The 26,736-nt window shown below is 45.3% G+C and overlaps 1 protein-coding gene and 1 non-coding gene across 2 annotated transcripts in view; one reads left to right on the top strand and one right to left on the bottom strand.

The window, feature by feature from the left end:
* LOC124798966 overlaps positions 1 to 26,736 on the top strand; it is a 232,317-nt gene that overhangs the window by 21,965 nt on the left and 183,616 nt on the right. The gene's annotated exons all lie outside the window — the stretch shown is intronic.
* On the bottom strand, positions 17,656 to 17,730 carry Trnas-cga. The gene has a single exon. It is a non-coding gene; the product is annotated as a tRNA-Ser (tRNA).

The raw sequence follows: 26,736 nt of genomic DNA, 5'->3' as shown, positions 1-26,736 counted from the left end.
TGAAATCGGATGACATGTAAAAACGGCCGCATGCGACCTAGTGGTATTTCTCTGTTCTCCACTTGCAAAACGAGACAGCCAATGTTTTACAAATATATTTCATAGGATATGAAGAGTAAGAGATCAAGGATCTGTGGCAGGAGCAAGGCATAACTTAGGACTAAACGTTCAAAGAATGTTTCACGAACACAACAATCTCATTGTTATTGTTTGTAAGTTCAAATAAATGTTACTTTCATAACTCATCGACTTCGTTTAAAACAGACTCTGACGATAAACAAAATTTAAATAAAAGCAGTAACATGACTAAAGGGTAAAAATCAGATTAAATTCTAACCTTGGTAACAAACATGCAAATTTTTTATTTCGTTTGTACTTCTAAAAAGTGCCTTGTCCACAACTGCTAGCATACCTTTTATCCAGGCAGAATTAGAAGTTTTCTCAGCGGTCAGATAAAACTGCAGAACAGAATTCTCTACAGATAAAGATTATTTCATGTGTAGACTCCATATCAAAGTAACGAATGGTAGTGCAGTGATGCTTGATCTAGGAGATAGGGGTTAGAAAACTGGTTGTAAAGGGTCCTTTCATCATCAAGGTTCATCAGGCAAGGGGACGAAAAGGACGGCGGGAAGTTTCTCATGACAATAGGTTGGGCCACTACCTTGGGTATAACCTCAGGCCTCTCCATCGTCTGTCACGATGTCAGGGCATGTGACATTGTTGGTGGTGACAGTTCCCTCCAACGCTCACTTGAATAATGGTGGAATGTGGAACTGAAACTGATTTAATAAAGGTCTACGGTATTAATAATCGACAAGCAGACTACATGACCACAGTTATTTGTTTCACTTGAATGTCACCTATGTCGAAATTGGTGCCATTCTCAGGATGTGAGAGTTGTTGGCTAGGTGGATAGGTCCGGAAATTCCTCTCTGCCTACTTCGGAAAGTTCCTTGTGGAAATGGCTTGTTGTTACTTCCCCCGAGCAGTTATGCAGTTCCAGGTGCCTGTCTCTTTCGTGCGGATAACTGCTTGTACAGTGTAGTTCTATGTTCTCCCAGTCGCGCATCCTGGGTTCGATTCTGGAGGAGGACACAGTGATTTAGAATTTGACGATGGTTTAATGCCGGGCAGAGTAAAAGTGTTTCTGAACACACATTGCACCGAACGCTTCTAACGATGGGCCTCCGCAGCCGATGATCCATGCAGGTGCCAATGTTAACACCACGACATCGGAAACTACAACTAAAATGGGCAGTTGACCACCGGTACTGGACGTTTGCGCATTGGTAGAGCGCTGCGTGGTCTGATGAACTCCGATACCTTCATCATGCCGATGGGAGGGCGTGAGTCCGCCGTCTTCCAACGGAACACTCCTTGATACCTGTACTACGGGACGGAGACGAGCTGGCGGCGGCTTCATTATGCTCTGGAGAACAATCACTTGGGCATCCATTGGTCCAGCGGAGCTCATGTAAGGCGGCATGATGGCCAAGGAGTGTTGTACCCTGGTTGCAGACTACGTACACCCCTTGATGACGACCATGTTTGCCGACGGCAGTGGAGTTTTTTAACAACATAATGCGCCATGTCACAAGGCCATGAGTGTGATGGAGTGGTTCGAGAAACACAGTGTCGAGTTCCAATGTGTAATAGTGGTGTCGAACAGTGCACTATCACCTCATAGGCCTGTTGTTCGTAGAGGGAGCACTGAATTGCCCAAGTATCTCAGCTTCGTAAAGGACCACCTTCTACGCACGTTCGACGCTCTCCTTCAGACTAGGAGGAACTTGTAGTATCAACATAGTGTATATCCGGCCCACAGTTCACGAATTACGACTGCGTGTCTTTTCTCTAAATCGATGGATTGGCCGAAGAAGACCAGTACCTTGGCCGGTCCGTTCGCCAGATCTGATGCCACTGTGTTCTTGCTGTTGGGGAAGCTGAAAGACAGTACAGTTGCCATAGAAATGCTAGAACGTGTTCAGCAATCATTTTATGGCAGACTGCTAGCTTGTGTTTAAGTTGGTGGTCATTTTTAGTACAGGCTTTGAGGGTATTTAGTTCTTTACGTGCAGACTCCACAGAGGTACTATATTCATCTTTCTGTGTCTTTCGTTCGTCCTAGGCAATGCCCCATTTAACAACGCGACACCTCCGGAGACGTAATAACTTCTGTGTAGGTCTGCACATAAGCACTCATGTCTAATTCACATTCGTTTGTGCTACCACATGGAACAAACATCAATCGGTACTTATAGTGTTCTAACTACGATGTCTCGTAAACTGTTTGCTTTAGACACATGAAACAATACCATTGACATGCCAATTTACTGTACTCTGATTGTGGTACTGTCAATAGGCATTGTTCCAGTGATATATTTGTACCTTTTGTAAATAACTACCCATTCGGAAGTGATAATACTCCGTTTATGGTCTGCAAAGACGGATCCTGCCCACCATTTCAATATGTGAAATCCGCATATCAATGGGGGCCTTAGGTTCATGAGATACCTGCGGTGCAAGTTATAGGTGAGTTGCCTTGTATCACGTAAAACCAAAATTAGGGAAGGCGAAAGGAAGGCAGACTTGTTTGGAGGGTTTTTGGAAAGTGGGATGCATCTCTTCAAGAAATAGCATACAATACACTGGTGTGACCAATTCATTTGTTGCAGTATTTGGAGTCTCTATCAGGTAGGCATTACAGATATACAATAAATTTAAAGACGTGTTGCTGGGTTCGTAATTTGTCGCTGTAGTTGATAGGAAAGTATAACAGAAACGCTCGGCGAACTTAAATGAGAATTCGTGAAAGAAGAACGACGTAGTTTTCGCGAAACGTTTTTCGAAAATTTGAGGACTCTGTATTCGAAGAATATTGTGCGAAAATTAGGCGGCCAAAATCTTATCGTGGGAGGAAAATTGGTGCACGAACAAACGCATATAGGAAATCATTTATTCTATACTATAATACTCAAATGGAATTGGACAGAAAATCGATAATATTTTTCCGAAGTACCCTCCGACATGGACTTAGCAAATCCTTGCAGAATATGCGTGTAGATGGAGATGAACTGCGCGAGCCAAGGATCGCGTGACAAACTGGCTAGTTCTTCTGGCATACAGCTCGCAGCATATTGAAAAATAAAAACTGCATTCGGATTGTTTACAGTGCACGTCTTCATTTGCCACAACAGCGGAGAAATAATACTTGCTGTTAGACGGATCCCCGATCAACACTGCAGCTGCTGAAGGTAAGTGGGGACTGGCTGCGTGGAGCCGCTCCAGAGGTTAAGCCGCGGCAGTGGCTGTCGGAGTGCTGCCAGCCTGTCTGCCTGCCATATTACATTCAGGAATGTGAGCTCCAAGGTCGGTCGACTCGCAAGGCCGTAGCGGATACAATTCATACCAGTCGGATATGCTCTTGCGTAATATCGGCGCCATGTGGGAAGGAGCAGTAAAGTTAGGCGCTTTAAAGGAGAGTCGGTTATATGAGGTAACAGAAGTAATCTCTACCTAAAACAGATGTTACTCTTTGAACGTTTCTGCCAGAGACCCACAGATTTCGTTTCTTGCCAAACTAAAACATGGCGGTCACGATTGCAAACTGAAATGCACGGAGTCCGCACACGCATCAGCCTGTTACACAGAGTTCACCAAAATACGAAGAAGTTTTCACGAAAATTTCAATCATTGCATTATAAACAGTCTAAAAAAACTATGTTGGGTCTTCGGAACCACGCCAATAAACAAAATTTTTAACAACAGCAACAAATCAAACAGTTGGGCTGCTATCAAAATAAAGACGCAGCAACACAATACGTCAAGACCTGGGACCGTAGAAAGCTGCGGCCGCTGGACGCACGAGTCATCCTTCTACACGGAGTGGGCCTCCCAGGGTCACCTACCCTCAATTAACTTCATAAAGTTCCAAATCATTTTGAATATACAAGGGTGAATTAAGTAAACGAGATCTTCGAAAATTCCCGTTAGAAACTTCTAGGACTTGTAGAGGGAATAAGCACATCACTTTGAATAGGAACCCATGTCCAGAAAAGTCATCCAACGACGCTATAGAGCGTGAAACTTATAGGCGCCGGCGCCTGTAAACTTATTTATATACAGGGCGACTCCGTAATGACATTACAAACATTTCTAGAATAATGGAGAAATGTATTAATTAGAGGTAAGGGTCCCTGTACCGCAAACGAACAAGACGAAAGTTACAAGCGAAAACAGTTTCGATACTTCTGACTGTGGAAGACGTGTACCGGTACGGTTGTTCCAAAGATTGTAGGGTAGGAAACATCAAGATGTGGTAATATGGGCCAAAACAAAATGTGTCCAATAAACACCGGTTCTACATTACTGGCCATTAAAATTGCTACAACAAGAAGAAATGCAGGTAATAAACGGGTATTCATTGGACAGATACATTATACTAGAACTGACATGTGATTACATTTTCACGCAATTTGGGTGCATAGATCCTGAGAAATCAGTACCCAGAACAACCACCTCCGGTCGTAATAACGCCCTTGGTACGCCTGGGCATTAAGTCAAGCAGAGCTTGGATGGCGTGTACAGGTACAGCTGCCCATGCAGCTTCAACACGATACCACAAAAAAATGGTTCAAGTGGCTCTGAGCACTATGGGACTCAACTTCTGAGGTCATTAGTCCCCTAGAACTTAGAACTAGTTAAACCTAACTAACCTAAGGACATCACACACATCCATGCCCGAGGCAGGATTCGAACCTGCGACCGTAGCGGTCTCGCGGTTCCAGACTGCAGCGCCTAGAACCGCACGGCCACTTCGGCCGGCCACGATACCACAGTTCATCGACAGTAGTGACTGGCGTATTGTGACGAGCCAGTTGCTCGGCCACCATTGACCAGACGTTTTCAGTTGGTGACAGATCTGGAGAATGTGCTGGCCAGGGCAGCATTCGACCATTTTCTGTATCCAGAAAGGCCCGTACAGGACCTGCAACATGCGGTCGTGCATTATCCTGCTGAAATGTAGGGTTTCGCAGAGATCGAATGAAGGGTAGAGCCACGAGTCGTAACACATCTGAAATGTAACATCTACCGTTCAAAGTGCCGTCAATGTGAACAAGAGGTGACTGAGACGTGTAACCAATGGCACCCCATACCATCACGCCGGGTGATACGCTAGTATGACGATGACGAATACACACTTGCAATGTGAGTTCACCGCGATGTCGCCAAACACGGATGCTGTAAACAGAACCTGGATTCATCCGAAAAAATTACGTTTTGCCATTCGTCCACCCAGGTTCGTCGTTGAGTACACCATCGCAGACGCTCCTGTCTGTGATGCAGCGTCAGGGGTAACCGCAGCCATGGTCTTCGAGCTGATAGTCCATGCTGCTGCAAACGGCGTCGAACTGTTCGTGAAGATGGTTGTTGTCTTGCAAACGCCCCCATCTGTTGCCTCAGGGATCGAGACGTGGCTGCACGATCCGTTACAGCCATGCGGATAAGATGCCTGTCATCTCGACTGCTAGTGATACGAGGCCGTTGGATCCAGCACGGCGTTCCGTATTACTCTCCTGAACCCACCGATTCCATATTATGCTAACAGTCATTGGATCTCGACCAACGCGAGCAGCAATGTCGCGATACGATAAACCGCAATCGCGATAGGCTACAATCCGACCTTTACCGAGGTCGGAAACGTGATGGAACGCATTTCTCATCCTTACATGAGGCATCACAACAACGTTTCACCAGGCAACGCCGGTCTAATGCTGTTTGTGTATGAGAAATCTGTTGGAAACTTTCCTCAAGTCAGCACGTTGTAGGTGTCGCCACCGGCGCCAACTTGTGTGAAAGCTCTGAAAAGCTAATCATTTACATATCACAGCATCTTCTACCTGTCGGTTAAATTTCGCGTCTGCAGCACGTCATCTTCGTGGTCTAGCAATTGTAATGACCAGTAAAATGCACACCTCGGAATCTATGAGTACTTAGTGAATAGAAATGTGACGTGATGAAAAAGTGCACATAGTCCGTCAGTTATGCATTTTAGAGCCCATTTGTACTGGACATTTTTTCCTTGTTTTGATGAATACTACCACATCTGAAAGTTGTTTACCCTATTATCGTAGCAACAAAAGAACCAGTACACGTATTCCACAGTCAGACGTATACTATGTGATCAAAAGTGTCCGGACACCCCAAAAAACATGAGTTTTTCATTTTAGGTGCATTGTGTTACCACCTACTGCCAGGTACTCCATATCAGCGACCTCCGAAGTCATTACACATCGTGAGAGAGCAGAATGGCGTGCTTCGCGGAACTCATGGACTTCGAAGGTGGTCAGCTGATCGGGTGTCACTACTGTCATACGCCTGTACGCGAGATTTCCACATTCCTAAACATCCCTAGGTCCACTGTTTCCGATCCGATAGTGAAATGGAAACGTGAAGGGACACGTACAGCACAATTTGTTTCTGGTACAGGGACCCTTATCTCAGTTTAATATATTCATCCTTCATCATCCCAGAAAGTTTGTAACTTCTTCACGGAATCACCGCCATATATAGACACATACATTTACAGGCACCGACGCCTATAACTTTGACTCTTTCGAGTTGTTGAGTGAAGTTTCCGGATGAGAGTTCCTATTCAAAATATCATGTACTCATTCTCCTCTACAAGTCCCAGAAGTTTGTGATGGGAATTTCCGAACACCCTGAATAACTTCATTAGATCACAATATAAGTTCATTAAAAAAGTGCAACATTTATGGTGATGAACGTAGTGGTTTCATAACTAATGCGAAATTTGATGAATTCCCTGATATATCATTTTCAAAACTGTAGCGTGGTCTGACTGAGCGAGGTAGCGTAGTGCCTAACACACTGGACTGGCATTCTGGAGTGCCGCGTTTGAAATCCCCATTGCACATCGAGAGTTAGGTTTCTCATGATTTCCAAATATCGCTTAAGATCATGGTTCCTTGAAAAAGGCAAGGCCAGTTTCGTTCCCTAGCGTTCCCCAGTGTGGAATTGTGCTCAATCGCCAAGTGACATCGTCGTCGACGAACCCTACTGTGCATTTAAAGCTTTAGGTACATTTAATTCGTTAAATGAAACGTCGTGAACAATGCAGGCGTCTCTTCAACAAAGTTGACACTGTTTTCTCAGACGCACCACTAATGCCCACAAAAATTACGAATAAACTAAGCAAGTAATCGTTAAGTATAAAATGATATTAAAATGTGCGGTGGCACGTATTGTTAAATCTAAGCGAAGTAAATATTTACGTACAACTTTATCACTTGTGTCTCAGAACTTCCGTTCCAACTCAGAAACAGAGGCATTTATTGCAAATGCAACAATTTACTTTTTCAACTGGACATAAAATATCAAGTAGCCTTGATGATTATCAGCATTTCTGAACACCACATCTCATGTGTTTCCACAACATATAAATATACTCGTGCAAGGTGGCAGGCAACGAAATTCGGGAATAACGCAGACAAGCATTTGCTATTGACCACTGAATAATTACTGCAAACATATAAATCTTGAGCGCTAAATTTTCTGTTGTAATTTTGCAGAAACAAAACGGAAAGGGTGACTGTAAAAGTAGCAGCTTACAGTATGTGATCCAGAATGAGATTTTCACTCTGCAGCGGAGTGTGCGCCGATATGAAACTTCCTGGCAGATTAAAACTGTGTGCCGGACCGAGACTCGAACTCAGTATGTGATGTTGGCAATTACACCCTTCTCATCACTGATGTACTCCTCCACTTTGATTCGAAAGGTTCAGCTTTCTTTGTCTCTCGGAGCCCTAAAACGTTATATGCTCGAAGACATTCAGAATAATGTCACATGAATAATTTTCTGGCATAAGTTTTGATCCCATTCTGTAACAGTGGCGCTGAAGTCTCGCCTCATGACAACAGCGAGATACAAATATTCTGCAAGTTCCCTGGGAGGGGTTCTGCCGCTACAGCTCCTGATACAAGCGGTCTCTGGATGCGTCCGATTACCATGTCTGACCACTCTTTGATGCTTACCATCACCTAGATTCGCGATTACCAAGCCTGACCGTCATCTGATGCTTAATTTCACCTGTATTTGAGATTCTCTCTTTTATGGATGATAATCTTCCTCTTAGAGCTCAACTGAAGGTGTCACTGAAATTCTGAAAACTTCTTGCTCCCCTCACGTAGAGGGGTTACGTTGCGAATGCATGTACCTCTTACGACACAGATGGAGATTCCTCTTCTGGTGGAGTGAGAAAAGATTCTCGACGAACCCATCAATAAACTCAGCGAAAACTTACAAAACAAGTGCGATTCAAGGTCAGTTTTCGTGGTCAGTGAACACCATATTAGGTGATATTGCTGATTGAGTTGCTTATGTGCTATCAGAACAGTGCAACGATGGCAATAACTGGTCTTATGTCATACACACAAGAATTACAAAATATCTATATCAGTATACGAGTCTGCATTTTACTGTACTTTATCTGCAAATATATCATCACAGTACAGTAATTTTTAAGTAGAAAAAGTGGTATAATTTTTGTCTGATTGCCTAACTGTTTTGATAACTGTAGTTGCGACTTACTGTAGGCAGTTTAAAGATATAGAAGTAATTCAGGAACAGCGATGAAGGTACAACCTGCTGTACGAGAGGTAGCTGTAAAGTTTTAACTATCGGCGTGAAATAAATAGTTATGTAACTAATGTTCAGACGTCTGCAGACGTGGTTCACATGGAAATCCCCGCACTACTGTAAGACAGTTCTCCAGGCAGTGGAGCCAAAACCAAAAGGGCAGCATATTGGTGCTTCGTTTTCTGCATTTGAAAGAGAAAAATACTGTAACAGTCCATTTTTAGTTAGTGGAATTCTAAGGCGACAATGCACGATTTTTTGACGCAGTGTTTAGGTGGCGCAGAAGTTCTTACTTTAATCAAACAGTTCCGATTGCGAAAGACCGAAGTTGCAACCACCTCTCTGTCAAACGGTTGGAATTTTCCATAGAAGTGGAGGTTCTGGTGTTCGAAAAGGAAGGAAGCTGATGGTTTAAGAGCCGTCGACATCGAGGTCATTAGAGACGGATGACAAAATCGAATTGTTTTCGAAGATGGGAAAGGAATACGGCCGTGTCCTTCGAAGGGTACTACCCCGACATTTACATGGAGCGTTTTAGAAAAATCAGGGAATATCTAAATCTGGATAACCGAAACGATAGTTGAGAAAGTGAAAAAAAGTGATGGATCAAGTTTTCATCATCTTTCACGACGTTCAGAACATGAAATAGGTCACGACCCGCTGAGTTCGCGACTGTTCACACCCTTACGAAACACCCGCCTAGTCGATGCAGCAGCTTCAGTACTGCAGCTGTGTCAGGCCAGTCCAGATCTCCTCCTCAGCTGCGTATTCACCATGAACGAGTGCTGAGTTTTCCGTATGGGCCAGGGACAAATGAGCAGACCAAACATTCGAAACATGTAGACCCATCACAAAAGGAAAGGCGAAAACCAAACCAGGTGATGCTGAGTGTTCCGTGGGACTGGGTTATGTGGTGCTAACAGCGCGTACGAGGTGGAAACCAGTCAAGAAATATTTACTGCACAGTAACGTCGGCTGTGCCTACCTGACACAGGATGCCTGCCTTTCAGAACCGAGGTGGTTCTGTCAAGTTGAAGCTACTGACAGGACACCCCTTCAGCGCTCTGCTGAAGTTGCCAGCAAATTCACGTCATCAGTTTGGCTAATAGTGTGCGTGGGAGCAGGTCGCATATATGAACGAACGCTGGAGGGATTCTACAGAGCAGAATGCATTTGCGTCTATCTTTTGTGATCCAGACCTCGAATAGAACAGACGTCTTCCTTGATAGGCAGGAGCCTCCACTCTGCGCCCCGTCACTGGCCACCAACAGATTTTAACGGGAACCGCCTCCCCTCCCGTTGCCCACTTTGTTCAGTTTGTCTGACCTCCACGACTGGCCTACATCTGGTAACTTCCTACACTAGGCGCTCCCCTCACATCCTGTACATTGAAATATATTCTCTTCATTTAACTTAATTTCCTGTTCTGTCATTTCACATCAGCCCTGGATTGCCCACCTGATAAGCCCTGACCTCTCGACCTTCTGTACAACTGTCGTCACTTGGGGTATGCAACAGCCTCCCTCTCCCCACACTTGTACATATGCCTCTCAGGTGCAAATCGTCACAGGAACATGTTTACGAAATCACTTGACGAGGCTACAGGAGGCTACCAAAACGGTGTCACGATGAATTGTCGAAGGAGATGTCTTTGCTAAACGATAACATCCCAACCCATTCTGCGCAGAAATCACACTTGCTGCTGCTTTGGGTCGTCAAATTTTGCATCACCACCCTATGCTTCTGACATTGCGCCCACTGACTACTTCTTTCCTCGATTGAAGAGACCGTTGAGTGACAGGCATTTCAAGAATAACCACGGTGTGATTTTTGCGAGGTTTAAAGCTTCTTGAACAGCCAAAACTGTAGAGTTTTACAATCAAGACCATGTCACCCATAGTTCGGTATGTGCTTTACTACCTTTCATACCGTTGCTGCACAGTAAGCCTTGACCTGTACTTAAAAATGATTGTTCTGATCCACATGTTGCGAGAAATGTTTAAAGAGTGTAACACTACTTGATTCAAAATAGTTGCTCCCTAAGTCACCCCTTCTCTCGAAGTCTTCTCCACTGAACAAAGGTGGATTATCTTACGAGAGCTTCTCAGCTACAGCCAATCGTGCTGTTTATCTTACTCTAGTACAAAGTACTTGTAATGCTTTGAAATATGGTAAGACGTTCTTCAATACGATGTCTCGGAGGGTTCTGTGGCATCCATTTGATTTGATTTGATTTTAACAGGAGAGCTAAAACAGCTTAGCTCTAACCCGCCACTGCCCGCACCGTAACTAAACTAGGTTTATCGTGCGGTATCGCTCCCTGTACATCTAGTAAAGCCAACCAGTGCCCTTAAATAGTGCAAGGAGTCCCTCTACCAGTTTTTTGTTACGCAATTTCCTCAGGTCTAGTTGTCCCGAAGATTCTATATCTTTTACTCTCCAGTGCCATGCATTCAAAGATTAGGTGTGATGCAGTTTCTTCACTCTCATCACAGATCCTACATTTAGGGTCTCCTTCCATTATACCCATTGTATGTAGGTGTTTATTTGAAGTTCCCATGCCCGGTCATCAGTCCAGTCATGAGTTTGATCTCTTTCCTGTTCAATCCCAGGCTTACAGAGCTTCTTTTAAAACATGGCTTGGCATCATTACCTTACCATGTTTTTGTTTATGGATCTTAGTCCAATATCCTGTGTGCTGTTTCCTAAGCCAGTTCCGTAGTTCTAATTTGATCATAGGCTTGGTGATTGTCAAGACAGGTTCCGGTCCAATAAATGGAGTTGTTGCCCCCATCCTAGCCAATCTATCGGCTTGTTCATTGCCACAAATCCTTGAGTGGCCAGGGACTCACACTACGAACAACTTATTGCTTCTCCCTAGCACCACCAGAGCCCTGTGGCAATCTGCAACAATCTTAGATCTTGTTGCAGGAGCTGCCGATGATTTCAGGGCTGCCTGGCTGTCTGAATAGATGTAGATGCTACGATCATTGTAGCACCTACTCATATTCTCCTCCACACATGCCCTGATTGCAGTAATTTCGGCTTGGAATGCAGAGGCCAGTTTCCCTAGAGAGGTGCTGCTCTCCAGTCTTGGCTGAACCCCGTACAACCCTGCCCCAACGCCTTGATCTGTTTTCGATCCATCGGTGAACGAAACGATGTCCCCTGTATGGTGACGAACTGTTTTCTCCCACTGCTCCCTACTTCCAATTATTATATTGTAAGGCTTGTCGAAGCAGTTAGGAGTTATTATATAGTCAGCGGGCATTTCCCCAGCCATACCTATATTTTCCTCACTCACTATGTTAGTGTGTGATTCTGAATATCCAAATGAGACCCAGTTTTGGCCAGTTTTAGGTCTGTATGCCCCAGCTGCTGCCTCCATCTTAACCCAAAGGTGAAGTGGAGGCATGTCCAGCATGGGTTCCATTCCAGCGGTTGGTGTGCTGCTAATTCCGCCCGTTATGGCTAAGCAGGCCAATCTCTGCACCTTAGCAAGCTCTTTAGCAGCAACCCACAGTTCTACCTTCTTCCACCACACTACAGCCCCATAGGAAATCCTAGGTCTAACCACTGTGGTGTATATCCAGTGCGTACCCCTGGGGCTCAGGCCCCAGTTTTTGCCACAAGCCCTCCTAGTACTCACTAAAGTGCTTTTTGCCTTGGAGCAGATACTCTTAATATGAGGAGTCCAAGTTAGCTTCTCATCCAAGGTTACCTCTAGATATTTCACTGTCCCCTTCACAGTTAGAGTTTCATCGAAGAGCTTTAGATTCCAACTTGCATGCTGAATATGTCTCTTCATAAATGGCACCACAACAGTCTTCTTAGGATTAACTCTCAGATCCTGTTTAATGCACCATTTTTGCACAATGTCCAACCCTCCTTGTGCCGCATTTCTAACTGTGTCAGTGAATTTGCCAAGTATTACTATGACAAGGTCATCTGCGTATCCTTGGCAGAAGCATTGTCTGGAATTTAGTTCCTCAATGAGTTCGTTAATCACTAGATTCCACAATATAGGAGACAAAACTACTCCTTTTGGTCTTAGGCATCCATTGATGGGAAAAACATGTCGCATTGGAGGGTAAATACGTGAAGGACACCATCACCAAATGTCAGGGTCGTGAACTTGGTGTTTCGAGGTGATAAATAAAATTTCGGCTACCCGCCGTAAAATATAGTATTTCAGAATGTCATTTATTATTTTAGGCACTGTCTGTAGCGGGCGGTGCCTCTACCGGTTGTTACACGCGTTACCGCCGAGAGCGCCGGGCATGAAATGCATTATACAAAGTGGAGCGTTTCGTCACGGAGTGGCACCTCACGCCTCCACGCCGCTATCGGGCGCGCAGAGCCTTCATTATGCAAACAGGACTGGGAGGAGGAGGAGGTGGTGGCGGCGCCAGGGCGACGGTCGGGGCTGGCTGCCAACACGAGCAACGAGACGGCGGCGAGGCGCACGTAGCTGTTTAGTCCTCTTCCGGCCCCGAGGGTCAAGGTCGCCTGCAGGACGGCCACGTGGGCGACGGCCCACACTCTACAGTTCTCAGGACTGGACTTTGAAGGCTCCTCACAGATGCCGAGGAAAGTGAGTCGCTAGCAGGTTGTTCTGCGTTTGTCGCCAGTTTAGCTGACATTGACACGCAGCTAGTTACGTGATCAGTATATTACTTCTGTCCAAAAGTCCAGTGAAATCGGGATATTATTTAATTTTTCTCGAACAGCATAGAACAAGATACGGCTTAATCGAAATACACTGAAACAAACAAACAAAAATAAGCTACCATGTAGGAATCGCCCATATGGTACGAGTCCTTTCCCCTTCCTCCATCCTTCCGGCCCTCTTCCTCTACCCCTCCTTGGTCTCTCCCTCGCTTGCGGCTTTGCTTGGATAAGTCCTGCGACGCCAAGTCCTCCGTTCCACCTGCCAGTCTTCGTCACCAATTTCTGGCTCTTCTTGCCTCATTTCGCGATGCAGATGTAGTCTACACCGATGGTTCTGTGGTCGATGGACGCACTGGGTTTGCTTTCATCCACGGCGATTACGTTGAGCAACATTCCCTGCCTTGTGGGAGCAGTGTTTTCACTGCGGAGCTGGTTGCTCTTTATCGTGCACTCGCTCACCTTTCCTCCTCCCTGGGGAGTCATTTGTCATATGCAGTCGCTCCCTGAATGGGTTGCAAGCATTCGACCAGTGTTTTTCTCGGGACCGTTTGGTGTTCGGTATTCAGGATGCTGTTTTTGCTCTGGCTGAGTGTGGTCGTTCAGCGACGTTTGTGTGGACCTCGAGCCACATCGGCTTCCCAGGAAACGAACGTGTCGATCGGTTGGCCAAGCAGGCCACTACTTCGCCACCCTGGAGCTTGGTCTCGCGGATAGAGACTTCCGGTCAGCCCTGCATCGCAAGGTCCGCAATGTCTGGAGCTCTGAATGGTCCGTCTTGGTCTGTCTTGAACACGCCAAATAAGCTTCGCATGGCCAAGTCGTCCACGGCCGTATGGAACTCCTCCTTGAGATGCACGCGTAGGGACTCAGTTGCTCTCTGCCGTCTCCGAATTGGACATACGCGGTTGACCCACAGTTATCTCCTTCGTCGTGAGAACCCGCCCAAGTGTCGCTGTGATGCAGGGCTGACAGTGGTCCATTTTCTGATGGACTGCTCCCTTTTAGCCCCCTTGCGGCAGTCCTTTAATTTACCAGGTGCACTTCCTTTAATTCTCAGTGACGATGCCGCTATAGCTGACTCAGTTTTACGTTTTATCCATGCAGCTGGGTTTTATCACTCACTCTAGTGTGGGCGCTCTCACATGATTTCTCAGGCTACACCCACTCCAGCGACTTTTAATTGTGACGTGCATACCAAATTAGCGTCTTTTATGGTAACAAGTTGTGTTGGTACCTCTATCAACGTTTTCCAGCTGGAGGTTCTTCGTTTGTCGTTGAGTGTTGACCTTTTACCTGATCCATCAACCACTGTAGTCTGTATTACTCTAGTTAACTATTTGCTCTGCTCCTTTTAAGTGACCTCTATTTTGTGTTACGGCGGTGTTCATTTTAGCTCTGTACACCTCGGTGTTCCCTCCCTCTGGGTGCAGAGGTTACGCTTTTACTGTATAGGCCTTTTACAAGTATGTCTGTTTGGAACTGGGGACTGATGACCTCGACGTTTAGCCCCCATCAAACCCCAAAACCAACCAACCAACCATATGGTACGGAAATCAGTAGATGTGATGTATATGTTCAAATGAGTACAATTTCAGAAAAAACGGATGATTTATTTAAGAGAGAGAGCTTCACAAACTGAGCAAGTAAATAATACGTTAGTCCACCGCTCGCCCTAAATCAAGCATTTATCGGCTTGGCATTGACTGATAGTTGTTCGATCTGCTCCTGAGGGATATTGTGCCAGATTTGTGCAATCGACGCGTTAGATCGTCAAAATCCCTTTCTGGTTGGAGGGCCCTGCGGATAATGATCCAATGTTCTCAATTTGAGAGAGATCCATAGACCTTGTTTTCCAAGGTAGGATTGGGCGAGCACGGATACAAGCAGCATAAACTCTCGCCGTCTGCTGGTGGGCAATATTTTGCTGAGATGTCAGGCCAGGATTACTTGTCACGAAGTGCAGCAAAAAGTAGGATGTATAATATCGCTGCCGAAACACCGTGCTCTTAGAGCGCCGCAGACGGCAGCCAAACGGGTCCGGCTGTAAAATAGTACTGCACACCATTACTTCTGGTGGCGAGCGATAGTGAGGTTGGTATCCCATTGCTGTCTGGGACATCTCCAGATACGTCTTCGCAGGTCATTGAGGCTCAGTTTGAAGCCAATTCTACTCCAGTCATTGGGATTCATCATCGAGCAGGCTGGAGGTTGGGCGTAGGAGTGATGCCTCTTGCTGCATCGCTGCATATGAGCCCTGAGACCCCCCCCCCTCTCCTATCTTTTTCCTGGGCTTCAAGCCGCATCAGTCCGACATTCACGTCCCACGCAGCTACTCTAACCTCCAGCGTCGTTATTGCCGCAAATACCGTGATTCTACTATCACTACATGCCACGGCAGTAAGATCAGGAGATCGCTATCAGAAGCCAGCGACACTACCGTTTTTTGGCTTGGTTTGTGACCCAGGGACTCATCACGTCTTAGTTTGATCTCCTATCTTAACAAAAAAAAATAGTCTCCTTTCTAAGAAGAATTTAACTGGCGGTTTATTAGCAGTAAAGTATTTGTTACAGAAATCGACGTTTTCACAACAGCTACACTGTCTTCATTTTATTTCTTTCGTTCAATATAGCCCACACAGAAGGAATCTGGACCAGTTGCGTCTCTGAAGACTAGCTTGTGTGGTTGAAGAACCTGAACTTTGAAACTCTGGTTTTACCTGAATCCCACTGACTAACGAAAATGTGCACTGTACGCCTGTCCATCACGATCTCTACCCACATCACGAGCCCATAGCACAAAAGTCGTCTAGCTCAAACTTCCCAAATCCGCAACTCTGCAACAGATGTGAGAGAGACATAGGCTGTTTTACAACTGGTACACGGACTATTCACTGTGCCCCCGTGTACGTTGAACACATATTGCTACATAGAAGTCATATGGAACTTTGTCTACAGTTGAATCCTCGGACGCAACTTTTGAGAAAGCTGCAGACATCACTGAATTTCATGATATAGTTAGGCAAGGTACTAGATTTCATGGGGAACTGTTACAGTTGATCGACATTGAACTGGGCAGTGACGAACATTTTTTTGGTACTGGAACCTCGAACCGAACTAGGTAGCTAAGATATTAGATTATCATTCGTAATGAGCAGTGTTCGCATCCCCGTCCGACCATCCTGGCGTAGGTTGCCCCTAATTTCCTTAAATTACTTAAGAGAACTCCAGGACTGATCCTATGAAAAGGGCACTGTCAGTTTCCTCTCCTCACCCTTGCGACTTGCCTCTAACAACCTCGTCATCGAGGGGATATTAATCTAACCTTCCCTTGAAAGACATGAAATGATGATTTTTGACACACTCAACGCTGCTGAGACTGTTAAGTGTATTTCATCTGCTCCAAGGAGTGTAAGGATTTTACCGTCCAGACACGGCTCCATACAGAGCCTTTGTGACATTACGTTGTAAACTTCAGTCCCAAAACTATATTAGTAATACGAGTTATTTGTTTTGAGCCTATTGCCAGTATTTCAATAAGCTGCTTATTCGAGTTGTGAATACGTACTTCAGACGTACTGAGACATTAAGGAACTGTCAAATTGGTAATGGAGGGAAGTGCGGGGGATAAAAATTGTAAGGAGAGACTAAGACCTGACATCAGCAAGGAGGTTGCTGTAGTTAAGTAGTTATTTAGCGATGAAGGGACTGGCGTGCAGAGCTGCTGCATTTAACTAATCTTCGAACTGAATAAGACAGCTTATATCGACAACAATGAACAACTATACACGTCCTGTTGATCGGATTCCTTATTTACCAGCGCGGATCCCAAAGTGAAAATCTCGGTTATGAGGTAGTCGTTGTCAGTAGGTCAGTAGAAGAAGCTGTTCATTAAACACGTCACTCTGTGCATCTTGTCAAGGGTCAGAGTATCTCTCACAAACTGTTCAAAGTAACGACGTACCGCCTGAATGCAGAGTTGAGCTCGCCGCCACTGTTTCGCAGGTTTCACTACAAGCCAGTTGTGTTGCACAGGGTCAAAAGCCTTTTGGAAATATAGTAATACAGAATCACTCTGAAATCCCTTGTCAAGTAGCACTCAGAACTTCGTGTGTGTGAAGAGCTAGTTGTGCTTCATAAGAACGATTTAAAAAAAAAAAAAAAAAAAAAAAAAAAAAAAAAAAATCAGTGTTGATTGCGTGTCAATAGACCGTTCTCTTAGAGGTAATTGATAATGTTAGAACACAATGTATGTTTCTAGAATGAAATTTTCACTCTGCAGCGGAGTGTGCGCTGATACGAAACATCCTGGCAGATTAAAACTGTGTTCCGGACCGAGACTCGAACTCGGGACCTTTGCCTTTCGCGGGCAAGTGCTCTACCAACTGAGCTACCCAAGCACGACTCACGCCCCGTCCTCACAGCTTTATATCTGCCAGTACCTCGTCTCCTACCTTCCAAACTTTACAGAAGCTCTCCTGCGAACCTTGCAGAACTAGCACTCCTGAAAGAAGAGCACTTGCCCGCGAAAGGCAAAGGTCCCGAGTTCGATTCTCGGTCCGGCACACAGTTTTAATCTGCCAGGAAGTTTCATATCAGCGCAAACTCCGCTGTAGATTGAAAATTTCATTCTAGAAACATCCCCCAGGCTGTGGCTAAGCCATGTCTCCGCAATATCCTTTCTTTCAGGAGTGCTAGTCCTGCAAGGTTCGCAGGAGAGCTTCTGTAAAGTTTGGAAGGTAGGAGACGAGGTACTGGCAGAAGTAAAGTTGTGAGGACGGGGCGTGAGTCGTGCTTGGGTAGCTCAGTTGGTAGAGCACTTGCCCGCGAAAGGCAAAGGTCCCGAGTTCGAGTCTCGGTCCGGCACACAGTTTTAATCTGCCAGTAAGTTTCACAATATATGTTCTCCGTGTGTTCACCACCCGCTTATAAAAGCAGAAGGAAAAACATTCGCAGTGTGTGGTGTGTCATAAGACTCGAGAATCGACCCGTCGCAGTGAGGAGACAGTGTCCGCCGGACGCCCCGGGCCATGCTTTCGCCGTGTCACACCGCGTCCACGGCGCCTGTCGATCGGCCACACTTTCGCCCTCGCGACGGCGGCTATCGAGCATTAAGTGAGCACATTCGCCGCGCAGCCGGCGTGCCTAACGCGGAGTCCAGTCAGCGTCGCGGTCTCGAGAGTCCCGCGCAGAGAAATAATAACGGAACGGCCGCCTTTTGCTTTCTTTTCTCGGTAGTGCCTCTCGGGGCGTGTTCCCCCGCGTGCTGTGCTTTGCCGTGGCGTGGCGTGGCGTGGAACGAGCCTGCTCGCCTTGACTGCCGAGCCTCGCTTGTCGCCACGAGTGACTTGGTGCGCGCCGGTACCGTTGCGACAGGCGCTGCCCGTGCCGAAGAGAACCACGCACAGCCTACCCTTTTACTTCCTCACCTGCTAATACAGCAACTGCGCTAGCTGATCAAAAGTAAAAGTGTAATGTGCTGCGAATACATAGAAAGATGGATCCCTTATCATTTAGCTACAAAATAGCAGGTCAGCAACTGGAAGCAGTTAATTCCATAAATTATCTGGGAGTGCGCATTAGGAGTCATTTAAAATGGAATGTTCATATAAAGTTGATCGTCGGTAAAGCAGATGCCAGACTGAGATTCATTGGAAGAACCCTAAGGAAATGCAATCCGAAAACAAAGGAAGTAGGTTACAGTACGCTTGTTCGCCCACTGTTTGAATACTGCTCAGCAGTGTGGGATCCGTACCAGATAGGGTTGATGGAACAGATAGAGAAGATCCAACGGAGAGCAGCGCGCTTCGCTACACGATCATTTAGTTATCGCGAAAGCGTTACGGAGATGATAGATAAACTCCAGTGGAAGACTCTGCAGGAGAGACGCTCAGTAGCTCGGTACGGGCTTTTGTTAAAGTTTCGAGAACATACCTTCACCGAAGAGTCGAGCAGTATATTGCTCCCTCCTACGTATATCTCGCGAAGAGACCATGAGGATAAAATCAGAGAGATTAGAGTCCACACAGAAGCATACCGACAATCCTTCTTTCCACGAACAAATACGAGACTGGAATAGAAGGGAGAACCGATAGAGGTACTCAAGGTACCCTCCGCCACGCACCGTCAGGTGGCTTGCGGAGTATGGATGTACATGTAGATGTAGAAAGTACAAGGGGCGTTCAAAAAGAAACGAGCCGGAGGCATAACTACAGAAAGCAGTAGCTGTATGTTAGAAGTATTGATCCTGGCTGTTGAGACACTTGTCCCACTGTGACAAAAGGCGGTGAATGGCTGTCTCATAAAATTCCCGCGGCTGCGTTGTTAACCACTTCCGCACGTACAGCTCAACGTCGTCGTCAGAGGTGGATCGCTTGCCACTCGGAGCCTTTTTAATGGGACCAAGAATAGCGTAATCACAGGGAGAGGTCCGGGCTGTATGGATAGTGGCCGAGAACCTCCCATTTCAATTTCTGCAAGAGTGCCGCGACTGTGTTGGCCGTATGAGGCTTTGCATTGTCGTGGAGCAGGGATTGCCTGGTCGTTTTGATTTGATCGCTTGGCGAAGGGTGGTAAAGGTTTGCGAGTAACGCTGCGCATTCACTGTTGTCCGGTGCTGCTGGAAGTGAATGAGAAGATTACGCCATTTTTGGTCCCCCTTAAAAAGGTTCTGAGGAGCAAACGATTCACCCCGGACGACGACGTCCAGCTGTACGTGCGGAACTGGTTAACATCGCAGCCCCGGAAATTTTATGAGATAGCCATTCACCGCCTTGTGTCACAGTGGGACAAGTGTCTCAACAGCCAGGATCAATACTTCTAACATACAAGTACTGGTTTCTGTAATTATGCCTCCGGATCGTTTTTTTATTTATTTTTTTTATGTCCCTTATATAACGGAAACTCATCGAGTAAAACAGAAGTGATATCTGGTGTTCCCCAAGGTAGTGTTATAGACCCTCTGGTGTTCGTTATCTACATAAACAATTCAGAAGACAATCTGAGCAGCCGTCTTCGGTTGTTGGCAGATGATGCTGTCGCTCATTGTCTAGTAAAAACATCAGAAGATCAAAAGAAATTGCAAAACGATTTAGAAATGATATCTAAATAGTGCGAAAATTGGCAATTGATCCTAAATAACTAAAAGTTTGAGGTCATACGCATGAGTACTAAAAGGAATCCGCTAAACTTCGGTTACAAGGTAAATCAGTCAAATCTAAAGGCTGTTATTTCAACTAAATACCTAGGAATTACAGTTACGAACAATGTAATTTGAAAAAACACATAAAAATGTTGTGGGGAAGCCGTAAGAAAGACTGTTTTATTGGCAGAACGCTTAGAAGATGCAACAGATCTATTTTTGCAGTACTGCTGCGCGCTCTGGGATCCTTAGCAGATTCGATTAACGGAGTATATCGAGAAACTTTGAAGAAGAGCAGCACTTTTGTACTATCGCGGAATAGAGTAAAGTGTCACGGACATAATACAAGAGTTGCGGTGGACGCCAAAAAACAATGGCATTGGTCCTTGTGGAGTAATTTTCTGCCGCGCGGGATTAGCCTAGCCGTCTAAAGCGCTGCAGTCATAGACTGTGCGGCTGGTCCCGGCGGAGGTTCGAGTCCTCCCTCGGGCATGGGTGTGTATGTTTGTCCTTAGGATAATTTAGGTTAAGTAGTGTGTAAGATTAGGGACTTATGACCTTAGCAGTTAAGTCCCATAAGATTTCACACACATTTGAACATTTTTGAGGAATCTTCTCATGAAATTTCAATCACCAACTCTCTGCCGGCCGGGGTGGCCAAGCGGTTCTAGGGGCTACAGTCTGGAACCGGGCGACCGTTACGGTCGCAGGTTCGAATCCTGCCTCGGGCATGGATGTGTGTGATGTCCTAGGTCAGTTAGGTTTAAGTAGTTCTAAGTTCTAGGGGACTTGTGACCTCAGAAGTTAAGTCCCATAGTGCTCAGAGCCATTTGAACCAACTTTCTCCTACGAATTCGAAAATATTTTGTTGACGCCGACCTACATAGGGGGAAACGATCATCATAACAAAATAAGGGAAACACGGGATGATGTAGGTGTTAGAGAGTGGAACAACAGAGAATTATCGTGAAGGTGTTGATGTTTGGTTTGTGGAAAGCTCAACTGCGCGGTCATCAGCGCCCGTACAAAGTCCCAATGTTTTGCGCAGTCCAATGTTTAACTCAACCTAATCTTGCAACTGTCACGAAAGATGATGATGGTGGTGGTGATGATGATGATGATGATGATGATGATGATGATGATGATGATAACACAAACATCCAGTCCGCGGGCAGAGAAAATCCCCCAACACGGCCGGGAATCGAACCCGGAACCCAGTGAGCCAGAGGCAGCAACGCTGGCCACTAGACCAAGAGCTGTGGACTATTGTGAAGGTGGTGCGATGAACCTCTGCCAGGCATTTGCATTTGGATGTGATGTAGATGCAGCAGCATACGTATACGGAGATCCCTGTGTAATGGAGTTTTGACCACTAGATGCCACCAGAAGCGGACCTGCCAGTATAAAATGAGACAGAGAAAACTGTGTTGTCAGTACAGCAGTAACAGCAGAATGGTTCGGTCACGAGAGCTCTGCGACTTCGTTCGTGGACTAGTCGTAGGATGTCACCTGATTAACGAATCCTTCTAAAGCTGCCGAAGTCGAATGTTGGTGGTGTGACTATGAAGTGGAAACACGAAAGAACGATCACAATTAAACCAAGACCCGACAGACCTCCTGTGCAGATGGACAGGGACTGTCGAGCATTTCAAAGGGTGGTTGTAAAAGAAAAAGGAAAAAAATCGCATTAAATCAGCGGTAGGAATCACTCGTGAGTTCTAAAGTGCTGCCAGGAATCCAGCTAGCGCAATGACTCAGAGTAGGAGGTTAAATAAATAGGGTACAATGGCTGAGTAGCTCCTCTTAAGCCGCAGATTTTAGTCAATGCGAAGCTAGTCTTAAGGTGGTGTAAAGAGCGAGGCCACTGTACAATGGATGGCTGGAGTCTAGTCATATGGAGTGATGAATCGCACTGTACCGTTTGGAAGGTTTTGGGTTTCATGAATGCCTGCAGAGTGTTACCTGTCACCACGTGCGGTGCCAACAGTGAAGTACACACGAGGTGGTGGTGCAGTATGGGTGTGTTTTTCGTGATTAGGGTGTGGAACCCTTAAATGCGCTTGATGAAACGTTAAATGCGGAAGGGTATGAACACATTTCGCAGCATCGTGTACTGCGTACAGTAGAACAGTAAAGAGACGATGACTGTTCATAGTGGCGTGACAATGCACCCTGCCATAAAGCAGCGTTAGTGAGGTAATGGTTTGAGGACAACTACTTTCTTGGACTGGCCTGCCCAGAGTCCCGACCAGAAACAAATGGAACCCTTTCTAGACGAGTTAGAACTTATACTTTTCTCCAGGCCCCAGCCCCAACATCACTAACTTCTCTGGTTTCGGTTCTTGAGGAAGAATGCGCTAACATTCCTTCACACATTTAGACACCCCCATTGGAAGTGTCCCTAGTAGAGTTCAACCCGCCATAAAAGCGAAGCGTGGATAAACCCCATATTAATGTCCTATAATTAGTGTCCTACACTTTTGATCAGATAGTATACTGGGGTTTTTGCGCTGCGCCATAGTTGCCTGAACGATGTCGTTGAGTAAATACGTAGGCTTCCGCATGCGGAGACATCTGTTAAGCCTGAAACTTTCCTACTGGAGCTTCCGTGTTGCCGAGCGAAGGCATACACGAGGCCATAATCTATTCTTTCTTTACAATGCAGGGCGCACGAGACAAATCACCTGACGTATTGCTATGGTGAATTGTTCGGAAACAGGTTACCGGCGGACGCCGCTTAATCTGCGTCGCTGCAAATTGTTCAATCAGCCAACTAGAAACGTAAAGCTTAGCGCAAAGATAGTAACATCCTTAGGAACTCAGAGTACCTCCTGGACGCTACTCAAAGTAACAGAAAGCTCTGTGTCCTCCAGCCTTCTTCCCAGTATAATTTCTCCCCTCCACCCGTAAACAAACTACAGTGAATCACCTTCGTAACTTTACGTTTCACTACACACAGTGCGTCTCACCACTGCTCAAAGTAGAACTCCTACCCAATTACTTTGTGCAGATTACTAGCATCGCCTCTCGCTGCAGTCCGCATTCAACCATTCACAGGTGAGACCACCTTCACCAGAATGTCTACGCTATATCCATTTTCCTACACCCCAAAGCGCTTTTCTCCTTATTTTTCTTTCCACTGGTTGTACCACCAAAGTCCATAAAAGTGAGCCCCCATTGGTCACCCGGTTCCCTTTTCGCCTAGCACATTGTCGTGCTATGTGCTCGAAGGTGAATTTCCGATATACTCGTCGTCCGGAAATCACAAATATTACTTTACAAAAGGCAAGCAGATGAGAGACCCATATCCCTTTCACAAATAGTCTTGAGTTCCCGCAGCTGCTATGGTTTCGTAATGACTGCAGGTATCGTACAGTCTTCCTAGCAACCTTTGCCATGGGTTTACATCGCCTAGGTCAGAGTACCCGAGCGCGTAGGTAAACCTGCCTTCCGGCTTTACCATGTCCGTAGCAGGTTTTCCACATTGGTATTTAAAGAACGATCGATGTGAAGTTAAATCTTCCGATTAAGGTTTGCATAAACGAATCATCAAAACTCTCCCAAACTAAAACACTTCGCCTGTTTGATACGTTCCTTTCGATTTACGACTGCAAACACTCCAAGAAATAATAAACGTTATCAGCCCATGGCAACACATCATCCTTTCACTTGGAAATTTCAACATCATCGCATCCAAGTTCCGTCCCTTCTATACTGCACAATATTATTGTTAGAGGAATGAGAGGTGTGTGCGTGTGCGTGAGAGAGAGAGAGAGAGAGAGAGAGAGAGAGAGAGAGAGATATTCAGTGAGCGTTACACCACTTAGCTCGCATCCCACTAAATGGGCACCCTCGCCCCCCTTAAGTGTTCCTCGCCTATCGTTGCTTCACTGGCTGAAAGATAACGTCTACCCAGGTGCTGCTCCCATTGTCTTGGCCTGGCGCAGACTTAATTACTCGCGCGGGAGTGTAGGAGTTAAAGCTCCGGTTCTCCAAGAGGACAGCTTGATGTGTAGTGCTAGCTGCCTCGATTCGTCTACTTCGTGTCTCATTAAACCGGACCGGTTCCGCATCAGGCACTGCCCATTTCGTTCAGCGTAGGTACGGCTTCATTGCCAGCATAAACTCGAGACAAAACTGACACCACAAACGTTCAATTCGAATAAAAGAAAGAATTGTTACTGTTCATATCCTACCATGATTTCTGCATGCACTACGAATATCAACACAATGGAGGAATCGACGAAATTGGTGTTCGAATATCCGAGAGAGATATTTGGAAAAAAAAATTACAAAGCAGTAAAGCAGTCTGTACACTTAAAACTGTAAGTAGGCTGTTTATATTTTCTTATTGGCAAAGTTATGTAGCGCTCTATATGAAAATGAAATCACTGGCTGTGCTGTGTGCAGTCTGTGGCTGCTTTGCATTGTTGTAATACTCGCCATTGTAGTGTTAGGCAGCTGGCTGTGAACAGCGCGTAGCGTTGCGCAGTTGGAGGTGAGCCGCCAGCAGTGGTGGATGTGGGGAGAGAGATGGCGGAGGTTTGTAATTTGTCATGAACTGCTATATTTATATATGATGATATCAAGGTAAATACATTGTTCGTTCTCTATTAATATCTTTCATTTGCTAACTATCCCTATCAGTAGTTAGTGCCTTCAGTAGTTTGAATCTTTCATTTAGCTGGCAGTAGTGGCGCTCCTGTATTGCAGTAGCTTGAGCAGCGAAGATTTTTGTGAGGTAAGTGATTTGTGAAAGGTATAGTTTAATGTTAGTCAGGGCCATTCTTTTGTAGGGATTTTTGAAAGTCAGATTGCGTTGCGCTAACAAAATATTGTGTATCAGTTTAAGCACAGTCGTGTATAATTGTTCTAAGGGGAAGTCTCGTGTATAAATAGTTCTAAGGGGACGTTTCATATGTCGACCCTTAGCCTAGGATACCTCACTGGAATCTTCTGATTTTTTCTTGTAGTTTGTGTATTTAGTGTAGCTTTTGTTTATTGCTAGCGCGTAATTGTAGAGAGAATCTCCTTTGTAGTTGCAGTCTTTCATTGTTGTACTGTAAAACAGTTGTGGCATGCATGTCGATTTGCACCAAGTATTTCGCAGCTGCAATTAACTAGATATTATTTTCAGTGCTATATTAATGTGTTCTCTTATTTTTGCTATTCAAATTGTGATTTTCTGTGTTATCGTGTGAAATATTGTGACAATAATGGCGTGTGAAAAACGTAACACTAGGCTCCAAACTAAATTGAGAAATAATAGTGACGACGAGCGTAGCTTATCAGCGCCGCCGAGTAATGAATTTACTAATGTTCAAAGTAGTAATTTGGTAACTGTGCACAGGGAAATGGAGCGGGCGTCAAATAATGGTGTAGACAGTGAAACAGGTAGTGAACAGGGAAGCATTATCGATCGATCGGTCGGCAACAGCTCGCCTCAGGAATCCGAAATGACAAGACACAATTTTGCAAATACTGTAGATTCATGTTTTGCGTCCTCACCGTTTTCTCAAATAAGTCAAGACACATTTTCAGCTTGTCAAATTGTGAATGTTGCCGGTGCAAATGCACTGCCGAAAAGAGTAGAGGAACAGATTCCAGACACTAATGCATTGTTATTACAACTAATGCAACAAATGGAACAAAATCAGAGACAAACACAGCAACAGTTAGACACAGTGGAACAAAATCTTAAAAAGTTAGACACAGTGGAACAAAATCTTAAAAAGTTAGACACAATGGAACAAAATCAGAGACAAACACAGCAAAAGCTGCAACAGTTAGACACAATGGAACAAAATCTTCGGAAGTTAGACACCACACTTGAACAAACACGTGAAGATTTAACTACTGAGTTACATAACATTGAATCGAAATGTCAAAAAGTGTGTAATGACGTAAAAACACAAATTTGTGAGCATTTTCAGCCTATTTTTTCGCGGCATGAAAATGCATTACAGAATCACGAAGCAGCCATAAAAGAACTGCAAACTATTGTTCATGAAAATCATGAGACCTTGCAAACTAAAATGGACTCAGTTGCATCTACCGATTCGGTTACGCAACTTGCAAAAACTCAGGAAAACTTAAGGGACACAGTAGATACTCTGAAAATTGGTTCAGAAAGACACATGGAGGAAATTAGTTCATTATCAGAGAAAGTAGCCGAACTTTCGGATCAGGTCACTAACTTATCTACGAAGGTAGATGATAATCTGAATGACACAAAACCGGTAGTCTTTAATGACACAGAAGAGTG

The sequence above is a fragment of the Schistocerca piceifrons genome, chromosome 5 (genome assembly GCF_021461385.2).
Source record: "Schistocerca piceifrons isolate TAMUIC-IGC-003096 chromosome 5, iqSchPice1.1, whole genome shotgun sequence".
In the NCBI taxonomy this organism is placed as follows: domain Eukaryota; kingdom Metazoa; phylum Arthropoda; class Insecta; order Orthoptera; family Acrididae; genus Schistocerca; species Schistocerca piceifrons.
This window is presented reverse-complemented; position numbering and strand designations above follow the sequence as displayed.